The sequence below is a fragment of the Tamandua tetradactyla genome, chromosome 12, assembly GCF_023851605.1.
Source record: "Tamandua tetradactyla isolate mTamTet1 chromosome 12, mTamTet1.pri, whole genome shotgun sequence".
Classification (NCBI taxonomy): Eukaryota; Metazoa; Chordata; class Mammalia; order Pilosa; family Myrmecophagidae; genus Tamandua; species Tamandua tetradactyla.
In genome coordinates, this window is record NC_135338.1 from 82,459,909 (window position 1) to 82,481,335 (window position 21,427).

Genomic DNA, 21,427 nt, shown 5'->3' on the forward strand with positions numbered 1-21,427 from the left:
AGGAATGAAAGTGGGGACATTTCTACCAATTATACAGAAATATAAAGGGTTATAAGAGAATACTGTGAACAGTTATTTGCCAAAAAAATCATAACCTAGATGAACTGGACAAAATCCTAGAAACATACAAATTACTTAAATTGACTGAAGAAGCAACAGAAAATCTCTGCAGGCCAATAACAAGTGAAGAGACTGAATCACTAACCAAAACCTCCCCAAATAGAAAAGCCCTGGATTGGATGTTGTCACTGCTGAATTCTATCAAACATTTAAAGAAAAATTGAGGATTGAGCCAAGCCTTCTTAGACCATTCAAAAAAATCGAAGAGGGTGAACACTTTCTAATTCCTTCAATGACGTCAGCATTACCCTAATACCAAAGCCAGATAAAGATACCACACAAAAAAATTACAAACCAATATTCCTTATGAATACAAGTATGGAAATTTTCAACAAAATTCTGGAATAGACAAAATTATGCTGAAAAAGAACAAACCTGAAAGAATAAAATTAAGACCTTATACTTTCTGATTTCCAATTTTACTAGAGATACAATAATCATAACTGTGGGTTCTGGCATAAGGACAGACATATTTTCTAATGAAATATAAATAAGAGTCCAAAAATAAACCACCATTTGATTTTTGACAACAGATGATGCTGGGGAAAATGGAAATTCAAACACAAAAGAATGAATTTGGACTCCTTACCTCACACCTATGCAGAAGTAGACTAAAATTGATCAATAACCTAAATAAAAGTTAATTCTATAAAATTCTTAGAACACAATGGTGAATTTCTTCAGGACCTTGTACTAAGCTATGGATTCTTAGATGTGACACTAAAAGCACAAGCAACAAAAAGGAAAACGATAATTGGGACTTCATTAAAATTAAAAACTTTTGTGCATCAAAGGACATTATCAAGAAAGTATAAAGACATCCTACAGACTGAGAGAAACTATCTGGAAATCATATGACTGATTAGGGTTTAATGTTCAGAATTTATGAAGAACTCCTACAACTCAACAACAAAAAGGACAAACCATCCCATTTAAAAAGGGAAAAAGGATTAGAATGGACATTTTTCCAAAAAGGATGCATAATGGTCAATAAGCACATGAAAAGATGTTCAACATCACTGTCCATTGAAAAATCTAAATTAAAAATAGATGATACCACTTCACGACCACTAGAATAGCTATTATATAAAAATGGAATATAACAAGTATGGACAAGGATGCAGAGAAACAGGAACCCTCGTACATTGCTTATGTGCTGCTGCTTAAACTTAAAATGGTGCTGCTGCTATGAAAAAGTTTGGTGGCTCTCAGAAAGCTAGATACAGACTTATCATGTGACTCACCAATTCAACTTCTAGGTATATACACAAAATAATTGAAATCAGGGACTTGAACAGACAGACATCTGCATACCAATGTTTCAAGCAGCATTATTCACAATAGCCAAAAGGCAGACACAATTCAAGTGTCTATCAAGAGAAGAATGGATAAACAAAACATGGTATGTACATAACAATGGAATATTTTTCAGCCATTAAAAGGAATGACGTCCTGATACAAGCTACACCATGAATGAACCTTTAAGAAATCATGTTGAATGAAGTAAGCTGGACACAAAAAGGCAAATATTTAACTAATTTGATATAATTAAAGTATGCAAATTTATAGAGACAACAGGATAGTTGTTACCAAGGGGTGGGGAGAAAGAAAAAGGGAAGGAGGGTATTTTTTTTTTTTTAGCATATACAAGTTTATGTTTGGAGTGATGACAATGTTCTGGAAATAGGTAACACTGAAAGTTACACAACATACCTAATGCATTTAATGTTAATTAATCATACACTTTAGAATGGTTTAAATGATTTTTATGTTATATACATTTTACCACAATAAAGACAAAACATTACAACTTAAGAAAAAAAAATATATATATATTCCGCCCCCACACCCTCTAGCTGTACTAGCACAATGTTAAGAAATAACTTGCGTACCACTCCTCAGTCTATAATCTGGTAATTTAAAGGAAAGAATATATTTTGTGAACTCTCTTTCATATAGTATGTGATTTCTCAATTGTGAACTCTCTTTTAGATAACCACGATTTCTAATTGATGAAAAGTTCTTTATAGAAAAACTCTAGCTAATAATAAATCTAGATGGAATGATGGAATTAGAAATCATCTTTAAACACTTTAACACTTTCTGAATAATAGAGTCAGACAATGATCATCAAAGGATGAAACCATTAGAATAATACATGCAGCAAGTTCGTGACCAATCTAATATCACTAAAAGTAAGTGACTGGAAGCACAGAGTATTATCTATGAAAGATTATTGCCAAAAAGTGGAACTCAAATGAAATTCAGCCTATAGCACTAACTTCCATAGACAGAAATACAAGAGATGGAGGGACAACTTAAATGACTGTACAAAGAAGCAAGCACATAATGTAGAGGGTCTAAATAGGACAACTGATTGTCCGGTTTACAAAACAAGCCAATAGCAGCAAAAAACAAAAAGCTAGTTGGGACTGCTCTGGACCTCATTTCAATTTCTTTTCAAATCTACCTACACTAAAAAGCCATTTTTGAGACAACTGGGAAAATCTGATTTTAGAGCAAGTATTAGACAATATCAATATGTGATAATGGCACTGTAGTTATATAAGGAATGTACAACTTTTTTAGGAAATGCATATTAAAGTATATAGGGCTGAAGTGGCATGATTTGGGGACTTAATCTAAAAGACTTTAGCAAAGAAAAAAAGAGGAGACAAATGTAGCAAGATCTTGAAAATTGGTGAATCCAGGTGACAGGCATATGGAAGGTTTAGGGTATTATTCTTTCAACTTTGGGATATACTTGTGTATATTTGACTTTGTCATCAAGAAAATCAATAAAAATGAGAACACCAGCAATATTCCCATCAGCTACAGTGAAGGTGATGTAGATGGCAAATAATTGTCATCAACTGTCGCCAACGCAGTTTGCACACCTCACTACCCTGCGCCACTGGAGCTCTTCTAATCAAGAGATGGAGTGTTTTCCCATCCCTTGAATCTGGGCCAGCAGTGTGACTGCTCTGGGTAAGGGCAAAAGGCCGGCAAATATGACACAGGCAGAGGCTTGACAGTGCTTGAGGACTGGGGCCTGCCATCTCTTGCTTCTGGGAACCCTGTGACCACCAAAGGGAAGAAGCCCAGACTAGCTTACCAGAGAAATCACATGGAGGAGCAATCAGATGCTCTGGCTGACATATCGTCTGCCAACTGCCAGACATAGGAGTGAGGAAATCCTATATGACATCCAGACACAGGAAAGCCACAAGCTCACTGTATCTCTGCCTGAGTGACCCCAGGCAAGTCTAGCAAAAGAACAACCTAGCTGATCTGAGCCCAAATTGCCAACCTACAGAGTCATAATTATCCTTTAAGACACTAGGTATTGGAGTGATTTGTTACATATCAAAGACTAATTGAAACATAAATCTAAACCTACAGGAATACTACACACACACAAACACAACACATGCAAAAGGCTAGCTTCTTAGCTTTGTGGAGTATATGGAATTTTTTCAGAAAAAGGTGGGTGAGTGAGAATTCTGTCACTAGAAAATATATGGAAACATCTCTAAAGGTAACGAAGGCTTAGGTAGACTACCTTCTTTTGTTTATAAGAAGGGCTATAAAACCAAGTAGTGACTCCATTGATTTGGTAAGTATGGCAGATGGACTATGTGGAACTTTTTTTTTTAAGGGGTAAAATGGCTTGGCTCTGCCTTTGGTCAACTAAGACTAGACATGACAGAAATAGCCTCTGGGTTTGCTGTCAAATGGCAGTGCCTTTCTCTCCTGACATACAATTCTGCAACTCACAGAGCCAGTGCATCAAGAGAGCACATAATCTGAGAGGCTAACTCTCCCTTCTCATCGGGCCACAGCTGGGTCTGCCCCTAACATGTATAAACACAACTGTCATGCAATTCCACGCCACGCACTTCTGTGAACAAATCACTTTTCCTCTTTACCATAGCTTTTACCCTGCAAAGTAGAGCAAATACTGAATCCAGGTAGGAGTATTAATTACAGAGTGTCTAGAGTATTAGTAGAGAGTGGTAGAGTGTTACTAAAAACTATACACAAGAACGTGAAATTTATTTTTTAAATTAGAAGTCACTGACATGCATATGGAGGTTTTAGCAAGGTTATTTATCATGAAAAGAAAATATTAAAGGATTTTTACAATAAAAAACTCAAATAAATTAGGCCTGATAGATTTAGCTGAATCACATAGTAGTTTTATGGCTTCTGTTTTTTATTTATTTATTTATTTATATTTTTTCATGGGCAGGCACCGGGAAGCAAACCCGGTCTCCGGCATGGCAGGTGAGAAATCTGCCTGCTGAGCCACTGTGGCCCACCCCTGTTTTTCATTAATAATTTTAAAATAATCCTCATAAGAATTATGCCAGTCACCTTAGTATCAGTAGCAAAATACTGTAAACACAAAACAAAATAAAAAGACAGTTAAATAATTTTCTATTATAATACCCATTTGAAAAATATTTGAAAGTTAATTTGATATTATTTTTGAGGAATGTGCCTATTTTTGGTACAATAGAATTATTGTGTACACAAATACCACACACATTCACATTTCAGTTCATCCAACTTCTTAATTTATATTTTTAAAGATCCAGTATAATTTTGTTTTCATAACCACATTTTTAAAGCACAGGAATCTTATGAACAAATGACAACATTTTATACTATTTTGAATTAGCAAACTATTCTTTAATAAATGTGGCAACTGCCTTTCTGGACTTGAAATTAATGTGATTCAACAAGGTCTAATGACTCAACAAGATTATTAAGTGTGCGTTATTTGAGAAGAATGGACTTAAAAAGCTAAGTAAAATATCGGCAGCTTCATTTTGATGAAATTAAACTTCAGAAGGACAAATTAAAACTCGTAGCTAAGTTATAAGGTGGGTGCACCAGAAACCAGAGCATGACAATAATCGTTTATTTGGGAAAGCACTTTTTTCTCCTGCTACAGACAGTCCTGCCTTTTCTCCTTGAAAGAGCAACACAAATAGCTGAGGAAAAATCATTAAATTCATTATCATTTTACTTAATAATAAACGAATTGTTCTCTCTGGTTAACAAAGTATGGACACATACGGTAAAAGCATCAGAAGGACATGATGGGAATATTCTGGAAAAGATCTTCTGAGAATAAATTTCCCTCATCTGCACAAAGGGGTGTAGGCTGGATAAATTCTAAGGCCATTCCTAGCTCTAACTTTCAGTAACTAAACGATATTATGAAATCATTGTGGGCTTTGATTGTTTGCAGGTTATACAAATTTTGCAAAGAAATACATTACAAAACATATACTTTCTTTCCACAAAAAGCTCTTGTTTTTAAGGTATTTAATGTCAAATGTGATTAATATGTTTATAAGGGAGTACATACTATATGAAAATGGAAATTTTTATAAAGCAGGGCAAATTAGGAAAGCACATAAAAAATCCAGCTAAATTAAGTATGTGTGTGAGAGTGTGTGTTTTTAAAGGGTGTGGTTTCCTGTCTCCGGATTGTTTGGAACCATTTTTACAAAGCCTAATTCATTTCTCAGATATCCTGAACACAGCAAGCAACTAGTACTTAAAATAGAATAAAGAATAAATGTGATATTCCTATACCTAGAATCAGTTTAAATCAACCAACAAATATAATAAACATGCAAAGGTTTCAAGTGTTCTCTCAAATTCCTTTTTAGAAACAGTCACTGCAATCTGCTGGACTTGAGAATTTAGCAACACTTTGCATGCTTTTTACTCATTCAGTTTTCCATTTATTTAACAAGATTTATCTACCTCTCACCATGTGCCAGAAACTACATTTCTTTGCATTTTTTCTCTTTCCAGGTCCTTTTTTTTTTTTAAATTCCTAATTTCATAATCCCTATTTCTCATTTCTTTCTTTGTCAAGAACTCAAACTACTTCGAATTGTGATACTGAAAGCAGAATTGCTCTCTTAGTGGGAAGAGAGGGGGTGGGGTGGGAGAACACTGCATGGGTCAGCACCTCTCGCTCTGGGTAACAGGAAGAATGAACAGAACAGCATGGTACACTATTCGCCACCCCACCCTGAGAGACAATATAGAGGGGGGCTGTGGTCTGGCTAGATTCACTTTTTTTTTTTTTGCATGAGCAAGCTTCGGGAATCAAACCTGGGTCTCCGGCATGGCGGGTGAGAACTCTGCCACTTGAGCCACCATTGCCTGCCTGTGGCTAGACTTAGTTTTGCTTCTTACTGCCGCTGTTAGAGAAATTATACATAGGGAGACTAATATTTTAAAAAGTTGACCTAGGACTCAGCCCTCTTAGACAATAAGATATGATCATATAACTACATAAGTAATTATACACATATGTGTCATTACCTAACATAAAAAGGCGGCATATTTGAAATTATATCGTGGTCTGTAATAGTTAACTGTCAGTAAAATAAATGTTATTATTGAAACAAAACAAGAACACAACTTAGTTAACAGTGGCAATTAATAGCAATAAATACTAAGAGTAATTAAATAATATTAAATAAAACATTTTCAAAATGTTTCTGTCCCTTGATAACAATTTTTTAAAAATATGTTTTTATTAAGATATCTTCACAAAGACACAGTCCATCCAAAATATACAATCAATGGATCACAATATAACCACATAGTTTTGTATTCATCACCATGATTATTTTTACAACTTTTGCACCACTCCAGAAAAAGAAATAAAAAAAGAAAAAAGAAAAACTCATACATCTCATACCCCTTTACCCCTCCCTCTCATTAACTACTACTATTGCAATCTAACCAACTTTTTTTTTTTTACCCCTTTTCCCTCCCTATTATTTATTTATTTATTTGTCCTTGTTTTTTTTACTCATCTGTCCATACCCTGGATAAAGGGAACATCAGACCAAAGTTTTCACAATCATACATTTAAACTGTAAAAGCTATATATAACTATTGCATAAATTAATACCCCTCCCTGATATTCCCCCACTTGCTGACATTTAGTTTTGACTTAATGCATAATAGTTATACAACTGTCTTCAAGAATCAAGGCTGCTGGAATACAGTTCAACAGTTTCAGGTACTTCTCTTTACCACTCCAATACATCATAAACTAAAAAAGGATATCTACATAAGGCACAAGAATAACCTTGAGGGTAACATCTTCCCTGTGTTTGAAATCTCTCAGCCACAGGAACTTTATTTTGTCTCATTTCTCTTTTACCCCTTTTGGTCAAGAAGGCTTTCTGAGTCCCATGATGTCAGGTCCCAGCTCATCCCCAGGAGCCTGTCCCAAGTCATCAAGGAGATTTACACCCCTGGGAGTCATGTCCCACATCTGGGGAAGGCAGTAAATTCAACTACTGAGGTGGCTTGGAGAGAGGCCACATCTGAGTATCAGAAGAGGTTCCCTGTGGTCAACTCTTAGGTATAATCCCAAAAATTACTCTGGGAAGTATTGGGGAATCACACTAACATGTACAAACCAACTAGATCTCACTCCCTATTCAAGATTCCATGTAATTATGGTGTTTGAATAAACTGACTGTACAAGTAAAATTAGATAATGCATTATCCACAATAGAAATTTTACTCCAAATAAATATCTCTTCCTTTGGTCTCACACAGAAGTTGAAGTTTTAAAATATAGGCCATATAATCCTTTACCCTCTATTCTGATTTACCATACTCCTATCCAGATCAGCTTCTTTCATATCTGTAGTCAAAGTCTGATCCCATTTTCAACTTTTTTAACAGTTGCTGTACGGGATAATGCTGACTAATAGCCTCAGCACTCTAACTCTGAGTCTCAGGTGTCACATAAATACCTGAAGTTTCAGGGAACAACCAGATTATATACAAATAGCTCAGTATCTCAGAATTTAGAAATAGCAGTTATAACTCTATAAGAGCTTACAATCTAGGAACTTTATATTGGGCCCAATCCTGATAGCCCACGCTCTCAACTTCAATTCTCAGAGTTTGTATATTATAGTTTGTCCATATGAGAGAGGCATGATAATATTTGTCTTTTTATTTCTGAAATTTCATCTAACCATCGTCCTCAAGGTTCACTCACCTAACTAACCTCACAACTTCATTTCTTCTTACAGCTGGTCAGTAGTCCATTGTATGTATACACCACAGGTCCCCTTTCCTTTCCTTATTTGTACCCTTATGCCACTTCCATCCACTGTGGATCACAAACACTGTTGTCAAAAACCCCAATGTTCAGATGTCCATTCTTGCCCCCACTCTCAGTTCCTCCAGATATATACCTAGTTATGCGGCTGCAGGATCATACAGCAACCCCACCCCCAGCCTCCTGTGGAACCACACCACACTGCCCTCCAAGGGCTGCATCTCTCAGTTTCCCTACTAACAGTGGATAGGTATATTTCTTTCTCCACATTTTCTCTAGCACTTGTTTCTCTCTGTTCATTTTTGAACAATTTTATTCACACATCATACACAATCCAACCTAAGTAAAAAATCAATGGTTCCTGGTATAATCACACAGCCATGTCTTTGCCACCACAATCCATAAAAGGACATTTCCTTTTCTTCAACAAAGAATCAATACCCCTCCCTGATATTCCCCCACTTGTTGACATTTAGTTTTGGCTTAATACTTTTGTTACATTCAGTGGAAACATGTTACAATGTTACTGTTGACTATAGACCCTAGCTTGCATCCATCATACTTTTTCCTGTATACCATCCATTTTCAACACCTTGCAATGTTGACTATCATCTGTTCTCCTTCATGCAAAAACATTTCTATATTTGTATAATTAATCACCATCAATATCCACTCTAGACATTCCCAAGTTATACCATCTCAGTCTTTATCTTCTCTCTTTCCTTTCAGTGTCATATGTGTCCCAGCCCTTCTCCCTCAGCCATACTCACATTCAGCTTCATTCAGTTTATTTATAGTATTGTGCTACCATCAGAGCATACTGTACCATCCATTTATGAATTTTTACAATCAGTTCTGTTGCACATTCTGTACTCCTTCAGCACTAAATTCCCAAACTCTACCCTCTTTCTATCTCCTGATAACCTGTGTTCTTAACTTTAAAGTTCACTCATTAATGTTAGTTCATACTAGTGAGGCCATAAATTATTTGTCTTTTTGTTTCTGGCTAATTTCACTCTGTATAATGTCCTCAAGTTTCATCCACATTGTTACATGCTTCATGACTTTATTCTGTCTTACAGCTACATAATATTCCATTGTATGTATATATGTCAGCTTGTTTAGCCACTCGTCTATTGATGGACATTTGGGCTGTTTCCATCTCTTGGAAATATGAACAATGCCACTACAAATTTTGGTGTACAAATGTCCGTTGTGATCTTGCTTTTAGTTTCCTCTGAATATATATCTAGTAATGGGATTCCTGGATCATACCGCAATTCTATACTTAGCTTCCTGAGGACCTGCTGAACTGCCTTCCCTAGATAAGTATGTCTCTTCCTCCACATCTTCTCCAGCATTTGTTATTTTCAGGGTTTTTTTTTAACAATAACCATTGCAGTGGGGATAAGTAAGACGATATTTCATTGTGCTTTTCATTTGCAATTCACTAATGGCCAATGAAGTTGAGCATCTTTTTATATGCCATTTAGCTGTTCATATTTCCTCTTCTGAAAATTGTCCATTCATGTCTTTCGCCCATTTTTTAATTGGGTTGTTTGTCTTTTTTGTGGTTGATTTGTAGAATTTCTTTATATATTCTGGATATTAAACCCTTATCTGATATGTGGTTTCCAAATATTGTCTCCTATGGAGTAGGCTGCCTTTTTACTGTGCTGACAAAAGTTTTTTGATGCACAAAAAATGTTTAATTTTGAGGAGATCACATTTATCTATTTCTTTTCTTTGTTCATGCTTTGGGTAAAAGGTCCAGGAAACCAACCTCCTATTATAAGATATTCCCCTATATTTTCTTCCAGAAGTTTTATGGTCTTCGCTCCAATGTTTAGGTCTTTGATCCTTTTTGAGTTCATTTTTGTATAGGGAGCAGTGAGATATGGATCGCCTTTCATTCTTTTGCATATGGATATTCAGTTCTTCAAACACCATTTTTCAAAGCAGCTGCTCTGTCCCAGTTGGGTTGGATTCACTGCTTTATCAAAGATCAACTGTCCATAGATGAGAGGGTCTATTTCTGAACACTCAATTCAAGTCCAATCAACAATTTATTTGAACTTTTAAAATTCTTTCAGTCTTGTTATATTTTGTAGGCTTTACATTATTAAGTTTATAATACAAAATTTTAAAAGAATACACATTTAGTAGAACCAATTAAATAAATTACCTATATTTAATTTTTACAAAAACCAACAATGACAAGTTTCTACTCCATGATACAGTAGGAAATTTTTATTTTTTCTGTTTCCTTTTCCAGTAGGTCTTCTCCAAAGTGCCAACAGCCAGGAAGACATATTTCTTTTATTTATGTAGTGGTAAAACTGAATAGTCAATTTTAAAATTCACTTTCATGTGCAGCTTGCCTCTTACCAAGCCACATTACACTGATCCTTGATACCAATCAAACATGATGACATCAAGCTAAACATCTACTTCAAAAAAGTCTTTGAGCATGAAATGGTTAGCACTTTATCTCCAACCAATGGCAGGATGGGGATTTGTTTGCAGCTCTCAAAAAATGCCCAATCATTTTCTGTCTACAAGGTTATATGGTAATCAAGTCACTTGCATCTTTGTATTTGTTATATAGGCTAACCATGTCTAAAATGTTCATCATTTTATAAATTTTTTTATGTTAATTAATTATAGATTCACAGGAGATTACAAAGAAATGTACCAGGAAGTACCAACCTCACTTTCCTGGGTCTCTTCTAACATCTGGCATAATTCTAGTACAGTATCAAAACCATTCGTACAATCTAGAGGCCTCATTCAGATTTCAACAGTTATCCATCACCTAACTTATTTGTGTATGAATACTCAATGCAACTTTATCACATCTGCAGCCTTCCACAACTACCACCACCACTGAGATACTCGACTACTATCACCACAAGATTCCCTTATGTTAACCCTTGACAAACATACCCACACCCCTCCTCCTAACATCTCCACACCTAGAAACTACCAATCTGTTTTCTAGCTCTAAAATTATGCTACTTCACAAATATTACATAAATGGAATCATACAGTATGATTAAGAGTTAGCCTTTTTTTCACTCAATATAATTCTCTTGACATTTGTCCAAGTTGTTGTGTTTATCACTGGCTCTGGAGCAGTGTTCTACAGTATGGATGTACCACAGCTTGTTTAGCCATTCATCTACTGAAGGCCATTTGGGCAGTCTACGGTTTCGGGCTATTATGAATAAAACTGCTATGAACATTTGTGTACAAATACTTGTGTGAGAATAACTCTTCATTTCTCTGGGATGCGTGCCCAAGAATTAAATTTCTGAGTCCTAGGATAGGTCATTTTTAGCTTTGAAAGGAACTGCCATAGCTATTTGGGATCTATTTCCCCTACAAATATATTTGATAACTAGCTTTTCCAAGTCTTCAAAGTAACTTGTTGGGATTTTGATTGGTATTGCATTGAAGCACTAGATCAATTTGGGAAGAATTAACATCTAAACAACATTCAACCTTCTTATTCATGAGCATGGAATGCCTTTCCATTTATTTAGGTAATTTAAAATTTTTTTTAGCAATGTTTTATAGTTTTCTGTGTACAAGTCCTTGATATTTCTAGTTAGGATTACTCCTAGATATTTTATCCTTTTGTTCACTATTTTGAATGGAATTTTTTTTTCTTTGCCTCCTCACATAGGTTATTACTTGTATATGGAACATTACTGATTTTTGTACATTAAACTTGTATCCTGCTACTTTGTTTAGCTTGCCTATTAACTCAAGTGGCTTTGACATGGATTTCTCATGGTTTTATAGGTATAAGATCGTGTCATCTGCAAATAATGAAAATTTTGCTTCTTCCTTTCCTATTTGGATGTCTTTTATTTCTTTCTCCTGTTGAATCGATCCAGCTAGGAGTTCCAGTACAATGTTCGATTATAGTGGTAACAGAGGGCATCCTTGTCTAATTTCCAATCTTAAGGGGAATGCTTTCAATCTCTCACTGCTAAGTATGATGCTGGCAATTTCATATATTGCCCTTCATGATACTGAGGAAGTTTCCTTTGATTTTACTTTGGAAATGTTTTTATCAGGAAAGGATGCTGAATTTTGTTGAATGTTTTTTCAGCATCAATTGATATGATCCTGTGATTTCTCCTTTTTGATTTGTTAATGTGCTGTATTATGTTGATTGATTTTCTTGTGTTGAACCACCCTTGCATTTCTGGTATAAACTACTTTGTTGTAGTGTATAATTCTTTCAATGTGCTGCTGGATTTGATTTGCTAGCATTTTGTAGAGAATTTTTGCATCTATGTTTATTAGGAAGATTGGTCAGTAGTTTTCCTTATTGTAACATCTTAACTGGTTTTGGTATTAGGATGATGTTAGCTTTATAAAATGAGTTAGGTAGCATTCCTTTTTCCTCAAAATTTTGCAAGAGTTTGAACAGGATTGGTGTTAGTTCTTTTTGGAGTGTTTCATGAAATTCCCCTGTGAAGCCATCTGCTCCTGGGCTTTTCTCTGTGGGAAGGTTTTTGATAACTGATTGAATCTCTTTATTTGTAATTGGTTTACTGAGATCTTCTAATTTTTCCCAAGGTACTATAGGTAGTTTGTGTGTTTCTCAGAATTTGTCCATTTCATCTAAGTCGTCTAGTTTGTTGGTATATACTTGTTCATGGTATTCTCTTACGATTTTTAAAATTTCTTAAGGATCCATAGTAATGACCTCCCTCTCATTTCTGATTTTACTTGGGTCCTTTTTTTTTCTTTGCCCATCTACCTGGTGGTCCAACGATTTTGAGTGTCTCAAAGAACCAACTTTTGGTTTTGTTGATTCTTTCTATTGTTTTTTGTTCTCCAGTTTGTTTATTTCTGCTTTAATTTCTGTTATTTCTCTTCTTTTATTTGCTTTGGGATTTAATTAGCAGGTTTTTTTCTTCTAATTTCTCCAGGTGAGCAGTGAAATCCGTGATTTTGCTCATTCTTCTTTTTAATACAGGCATTTAGGGCGATAAATTTCCCTCTCAGCACTGCCTCTGTCACACTGCATAAGTTCTGATATGTTGTATTCTCATTATCATTCGTCTCCAGATATTTACCAATTTCTCTAGCAATTTCCTCTTTGACCCACTGATTATTTAACAGTGTGTTGTTTACTCACCATATATTTGTGAAAACTCTGGTTCTTTGGTGATTATTAATTTCCAGCTTCGTTTCCAGAAAAAGTGTTTGGATAATTACAATCTTATTACATTTATAAAGACTTATTTTGTGTTCCAGCATATCTATCCTGGAGAATGTTCCATGTGCACTAGAGAAGAATGTATATCCTGGTGATTGGGGTTGTAATAATCCATACATTTCTATTAGGTCTAATTTGCTTATCACATTGTTTAGGTTGTCTATTTCCTTGTCGATCTTCTGTCTGGTTTTTCTATTACTGTGGAGAGTGGTTTACTGAAGTCTCCCATTGTTACTGTTGAAAGGGTCTATAGTTTCCTTCAATTTTGCCACTGTTTGCCTCATGTACTTTGGAACTCCTTGATTGGGAGCATAAATATTTATGATTATTATTTCCTCTTGGGGAATTGTCCCTTTTATTAATATGTAGTGTCCTTCTTTGTCTTCTATGACATCTTTACATTTAAAGTCTATTTTATCTGATAGATACATAGCTACTCCTGCTTTCTTTTGGTTACAGCTTGCATAAAACATCTTTTTCCAACCTTTCGCTTTCAATCTATTTATGGTTTATGTCTAATATACATCTCTTATAAATAAAATACAGATGGATTATATGTTTTAATCCATTCTGCCAATCTGTATCTTTTAATTGGTGAGTTTAATCCATTGTTCTAGTTTGCTAGCTGCCAGAATGCAACACACCAGAGACGGATTGGCTTTTAATGAAAGGAGATTTATTTTGTTAGTTCTTCAGAGGAACGGCAGCTAACTTTCAACTGAGGTTCTTTCTTACGTGGGATGGCACAGGGTGATCTCTGCTGGCCGTCTCTCCAGGCTCTGGGTTCCAACAACTTTCCCTGGGGTGATTTCTTTATGCATTTCCAAAGCCTGGACTGAGCTGCGAGTGCTGAGATGAGGTATGCTGAGCTGCCTGGGCTGTGCTACATTGAGCTCTCTCATTTAAGCACCAGCCAACTAAATAAAACATCATCCATTACAGCAGGCATGCCTCTTAGCCGACTGCAGATGTAATGAGCAATAGATGAGGTTCAGGTACCATTGGCTCATGTCCACAGCAACAGAACTAGGTGCCTTCACCTGGCCAAGTTGACAACTGAATCTGACTACCACATCCATTAATGTTCAAAGTTATTTTTGTAAAAGCAGTTCTTGAATCCTTTAGCTATTATTTGTAAGATCTATATATTCTTTTCCCTCTCTCTCTTTTCATCCTTTAAATTACCATTGGGTGGTGCGATGGTGGCTCAGGGGCAGAACTCATGCCTGCCATGCCAGGAAATTGGCCTTTCCAACTAGCAGAAGAAGAGTTCATGAGAGGGTTGAATGCGATTGCAGCTAGCTGACCACAAGCAGAAGCAAGCCTGACACTCTTTCTATGAAGCCTGGACGGCGTGCATTAAATGTGACCAATCAGGCACTGAGCCCCAGCTTTTTAATGCAATCTAGATGGGGATGACATTTAGTCTGGCTAGTCCATGACATAAAGCTTACCAAACAGAAATGCAAAGGAGAAATACTTCAGCAAAAAAATGTCCAACCCAATGAAAATGTATACTTGTTCATATGTGTACAAACAACCTGTTGACTACAACTGATTCTTAACCAGTCATTATAAGGAGGTCCACCCATCATGACCTATAAAACACTTAGTTTCAATTTAATTGGAGTCAGGGTATAAGCAAAAGTTAAATGGATGCATTTTTTAAATATGCTCTAATTTTATTTTTGACTAATTCCAATTATCTGTTCCAACTTAATTTGTCTCACTTAGTAATGTTTTACTGTGTATAGTCTATAAATTCCTGACTTACCTCTCAATTTGCCAGACAGAAGTAACAGGATTAGTAGATTCCTAAGATTTTTTTTTAAAGGTTAAGTCTCTAGTTCTTTTTTTTTTATTTAAAATGACTTTAAGTCACTAGGAAAATCATCAGAAATGTCCTTCTTGACTATAACTTAGATTTTATTGAGAATTTAAAGTCTCTGTCTTCTAATGCCATATATGCACTATACATAATAAAGTTGAGTTTACTGCCTAACTGGAGCTTCAAAAGCCCAGAGACTCTTTAAAATTCCTATAAATAGGGACATATCTAGATGTGGTGAGATATAGAGAGGTTTACTTATCTTCTAGTAAACTTTAAACAGGAGGACTAATCTAAGTTATTTTGAGAGAGGCATGAAAATTTGAGCCAGATACAAGTATAAATACAAGTATAAAAAGAATACCAGTGTGTGTAACAGAAGGGCAAATTTCTGACGAAAAATTAGAAAGAAAAATTTTGCTATACCCTGAACAGTTGCTGTCCACAGCAACAAGAATAATAAATTTTCTTAAGTTACACATTTCTTTTTCAATGTAAGAAGAAATAAAATTATTTCTATTTACAGATAACATAACTGTCTACGTAGAAAGTCCCAAGAGGCCTACCAAAACCTCTGAGAATAAGTGAGTCCATCAAGGTCTCAGGATAAAAGATCAATGCACAAAAATTGCATTTCTATATACTACCAATTAATATGCAGAAACCAAAATTAAAGATACAATACCATTTATAACTACTTACAAAAAAAGGAATTGATGTAAAAACTAATAAAACATGTACAGGACTTCCATGTTGAAAATTATCAACATTTATAAAATGAATCAAAAAAGAGCTAAATAAATGGAGAGATATACTGCATTCATGTACTGGAAGATTCAACACAGGAAAAATGTCAATTCTCCCCAGAATGATGAATAGGTTAAATGTAATTCCTATCAAAATCCCAGGAAGGTATTTGTAGATACAGGCATTATTATTCTAAAATTTATATAGACGTGAAAAAGGAATTCGAATAGTTAAAACAAATTAGATAAAAAGAATAAAGTAGGAAGAATCAATCTGCCACATTTCAAGACTTATTACAGAGCTACAGGAATCAAGACAGTTTGGAACTGTCAAAGCAATGGACTCACAGATCAGGGAACAGAATAAAGATCAAGGATATAGAGCCATGCAAATAACCTAAACAGATTTTTGACAAAGGTGGAAAAGCAATTCAATAAAGGAAGAATAACCTTTTGAACAAATGGTAGCAGAGCAATTTGATTTCCATAGGCATAAAGTTAATTTGGAACTAAACCTCATACTCATACAAAAATGAACTCAAAATGGATCAGAGACTAAACACAAAGTATAAAACTATAAAACCTTTGAAGAAACAAGAAAAAATCTTCAGGATCAGGGCTAGGCAAAGAGTTCTTAATATTTCACACCAAAAATATAATCCATAAAGGGAAAAACTGATAAACTGGATATCATCAAATCCTAAAATTTGCTCTGCCAAAGACCCTATTTAAAGTTCAAAAAGATAAACTGCAGCCTGCAAGAAAATATCTGCAAACACACATCCAACAATGAGCTAGTATCTAGAGAACAACAACGAACTCTCAAAGTCTAAGTTTATGTGATGTAAACATAAGACGGACTATTAAGTAGCTGCAAGAAGGAATGAAGGTGTGAGGCTTGCAACTTGGTAAAGGAACCTTGAGGACAGTATGTTGAATGAAATATCAGAAACTAATATTATCATGCCTTTCTCATATAGACTAACATATTATATTATACACAGTCAGAGAATTCAACTCAACAGCATGGGTTATCAGGCTGGGATCTATTGTAAAGGTTCCTGGACTGTAAGCTCTTATAGCAGTCACATCTATTCCAGAGTTGAAACTGTTATTTCTAAATTCTGAGACGATGAACTATCCCTGGAAGTTTGGGTATTTGTGTGTCACCTGAGACTCAGAGTTGGAGCTCTGAAACTGTAACAGTCAGGATTACCCCATACAGCAACCGTTTAAAAAGTTGAAAAAGTTATCATACTTTAACTAGAGATATGAATGAAGCTGATTTGGACAGGACTAAGGTAAATCAGAATATTGGGTAAAGGATTATATGGTCTATATTTCAAAACTTCAACTTCTGTGAGAGACCAAATAAGAAGAGATGCTTATTTGGTGCAAAATTTATATTTTTGGGGTGGGCCACAGTGGCTTAGCAGGCAAGAATGCTTGCCTGCCATGCCAGAGGACCTGGGTTTGATTCCCAGTGCCTGCCCATGTAAAAAAAAAAAAAAAAAATTATATTTTTGGTGCACATTCTCTCATTTAACTTGTTCGGTCAGTTCATTCCAACACCATAATTACAGGAATCTTGAATAGGGAGTGAGATCTCGCTGGTTTGCACAGATTAGTGTGATGACTCGATACTTCCCAGAGTAATTTGGACAGAGAACAAGAACGTATTTGCAAAGTCCCCCTGGGGGCTGGGGAGAAAGGAGGAAATATTAAACTTTCCTATCTGGGGAATTCCTGATATTCTAGCATGCAGTGGAGACAACCAATACAATAGGCTGAGCCCTCGATCTTGGGGCTTGCCCCTATGAAATTTATTCCTGCAAAGGAGAAGCTAAGCCTACTTATAATTATGCCTAAGAGTTACCCTCAAAATGCCTTTGTTGCTCAGATGTGGCCTCTCTCTCTAAACCAACTTTGCAGGTGAATTCACTGTCCTCCTCCTGGGACATGACTCCCAGGGAGATTTACATCCTGGCAACATGGGACAGGACTCCCAAAGATTAGTCAGGACCTGGCATCACGGGACTGAGAAAGCCTTCTTGACCAAAATGGGGAAGAGAGAAATGATACAAAATAAAGTTTCAGTGGCTGAGAGATTTCAGAGTAGAGAGGTTATCCTCAAGGTTATTCTTATGCATTACATAGATATCCCTTTTTAGTTTATGGTATATTGGAGTGGCTAGAAGGAAGTACCTGAAGATGTTGGATTGTATTCCAGTAGTCTTGATTCTTGAAGACAATTGTGTAACTATATAGCTTTTACAGTGTGACCATGTGATGGTGAAATCCTGTGGCTGACACTCCCTTTATCTAGGGTATGGACAGATGAGTAAAAATTAAGGACAATAAATAAATAAATAACAGGAGGGTAAGGGGAAAAAACAATTGGTAGATTGCAATACTAGTGGTCAATGAGAGGGAGAGGTAAGGGGACTGGGATTATGTTCTTTTCTTTCTTCTTTTTATTTCTTTTTCTGAAGTGATGCAAATGTTCTAAAAATTATCATGGAGATGAATATTTAACTATGTTATGATATTGTGAGCCACTGATCATATACTTTGGATGGACTGTATGGTATGTGAAGATACCTCAATAAAAATACATTTTGGAAAAACCCAATAGTTTATTGGAGCAAAACCAATCTGCGGCTCCAAGCAGCAGCAGCAGCAGCATACACTGAGGCTGCTGAGGGGTTTCTCTGGCCAGTGTTGAGTACACCAGTCTACACACATGCGGAATATTTTTGCTAACCTTTTCAAGGGTTTTTTTTGTCAAAAAGAAACGTGCATTCTCATGGATGATCTGAGTACTTCAAGAAAGGCTACTAGTTTGTACAAACTGAAACGATGAAATATAACTACTTTTCCCACTACAGGTTTCAACATGGAAACTGCAGAGTACAAAAACATCAGCTTCACCGTGTGGGACGTGGGCAACAGGGATAAGATTTGGCCTCTGTGGTGCCACTAATTCCAGAACACTCAGGTCTGATCTTTGTGGTAGACAGCAATGACCGAGGGCACATGAGCAAGGCCCATGAGGAGTTCATGAGGATGCTGGCAAAAGATAAGCTCAGGGATGCTGTCTTCCTAGTGTTCGCTAACAAGCAGGATCTTCCCAATGCCATGAATGCTAATGAATCACAGACTAACTGGGACTGCATTCTCTGAGCTACAGAAATTTGTAGATTCAGGCCATCTGTGCCACCCATGGAGATGGACTTTATAAAAGACCAAATTGGCTATCCAATCAGCTACAAAACCAGAAGTGAACCGAGAATGTATCCCCTCCCTCACTTCCTCCTCTCCCTCTTACTTTCTCCTCTTCACCCTCTGCTTTACTCTCATGTAGCAAACTGTGCAATTCTGTGGTATTGAGTCCTACAAGCCATTTCCATGGATTTTCATCACAGAACGTACTGGTCCATGTTGTTAATGTGGCAGGCGCAGCCTGCAAATTTTGTGTAATGTAATTTTATTGAGATATATTCACACACCATACAATCCATCCAAAGTATACAATCAATGGTTCACAGTATCATCACATAGTTGTGCATTCATCAGCATGATCATTTTTAGAACATTTGCATTACTCCAGAAAAGAAAAGCTTCAAACATCCCATACCCCATATCCCCTCTTAATGACCATCAGTATTACACTCTACCCAATTTTAACACTTACAATATAGGTAGGTTAACTATGACAGTGTAGTATTGTCAGAGACAGATATATATACTTCTGGGTATATACATCCATACAAACATGGGCAACTGACTTTTGGGGAGGGCACAATATAGTTATACAATCATTATCAAAGATCAGGACTACTACATTACAGTTCAGCAACTTCAAGTATTTCCTTCTGGCTATTCTAAAACACTGGACACTAAAAAGAAATAACTATATAATGAGTCAGTAGGATTTGTTAAATCCTTGTTTCTCAGTTATAGATCCTCCCTCTCATTTGATGTTTCTCTCAAGCTTAAGGAGTATCTGGGCAGTGACCATTTTAATTTCTTCATGTTGGAAACAGATGTTGACCTCAGGGGTTAGAGGAATGAGCCTGGATGATATTCTTAGAGAGACTGATACTTCTGGGTTTTAGGGCTTATCTGGCATAGGCTCAGTCTGAAGGCCTTAAGCTTCCGAAAAAATAAATTTACTATGAAAACCTTTTGAAGAGACTTAGACCCCAGGGCACTCCATAGGGTTTTCAGGAATACTTTTGGTTGAGGTTTAGCATACCATGGTAGTCTGTAACATCTGGCTAAAGCTTGGATAAGGGTAACCTCCAGAATGACCTCTCAACTCTTATTTGAAATCTCTTTGCCACTGAAACTTTACTTTTTTCATTTCTTTTCCCCTTCTCAGTCAAGAAAGCATTCTTACTCCCATGATGCCAGGACCAGGCTCATCCCTGGGAGTCATGTCCCATGATGCCAGGAAGACTTATGCCTCTGAGAGTCATGTCCCACATAGGGGGAACGTAGTGAGTTTATTTACAGAGTTGCCTTAAAGAGAGAGGTACCATCTGAGCAACAATTGAGACTCTCTGAGGGGTGACTCTTATGTATAACTGTGATACAGGCCTAGCTTCACCACTGCAGAAATAACTTTCATAAGGGCAAGCCTCAAGATCAAGGGCTTGGCTTATTAAGTTAGAAGTCACTAATGCCTGAGAGAATATTATGAATTTCCCAGGTGGGGAAGTTTAATATTTCTACCTTTTTCCCTGTCCCTCAAGGGGACTTGGCAAATATTTTTAATTTTATGGTCAAAGTATTTTTTTATTTTATGTATGTGGGTATTACATTAACCTGTAAGAATAATAAGATCTCATTCCCTATTCTAGGTTCTGTGTAATTAGGTTGTTTAAATAAACTGACAAGACAGGTTAAATGAGATAGCTTATGTGCCATTTGAATTTGTGGACCCCCAGAAAAACCATGTCCTTTAATCCCCATCCAATATTGCTCATTGGGAGCTTTTAAATTGTTGCCATGGAGATGTGACCCACCAAACGGTTGGTAGTAATTTTTGATTAGATGGTTTCCATGGAGTCCCATTCAAGGTACAGTTGCTTACCAGAGCCTTTAAGAGGGAACCATTTTGGAAAAAGCTTCAGAGCCATGAGAGCCCAGAAATCTTCGGAGATGAAGAAGACAAATGCCCCTTGGTAGAGCTTCATGAAATAAGAAGCCTGCTGAGAAAGCTGGCAGATGCTGCCTTGTTTGTCATGTGCCTTTCCAGTTGAGAGAGAAACCCTGAACTCCATCGGCCTTCTTGAGAGAAGGTATCTTTTCCTGGACGCCTTAGACTGGACACATCTATAGCCTTGCTTTAATTTGGACATTTT

At 36.2% G+C, this 21,427-nt stretch overlaps 1 protein-coding gene and 1 pseudogene across 1 annotated transcript in view; one reads left to right on the forward strand and one right to left on the reverse strand.

Annotated features, from left to right (window-relative positions):
• Nucleotides 1–21,427, reverse strand: part of TJP1 (tight junction protein 1) — a 315,639-nt gene that overhangs the window by 164,945 nt on the left and 129,267 nt on the right.
• LOC143651637 (ADP-ribosylation factor 1 pseudogene) lies at nucleotides 18,802–19,342 on the forward strand (annotated as a pseudogene).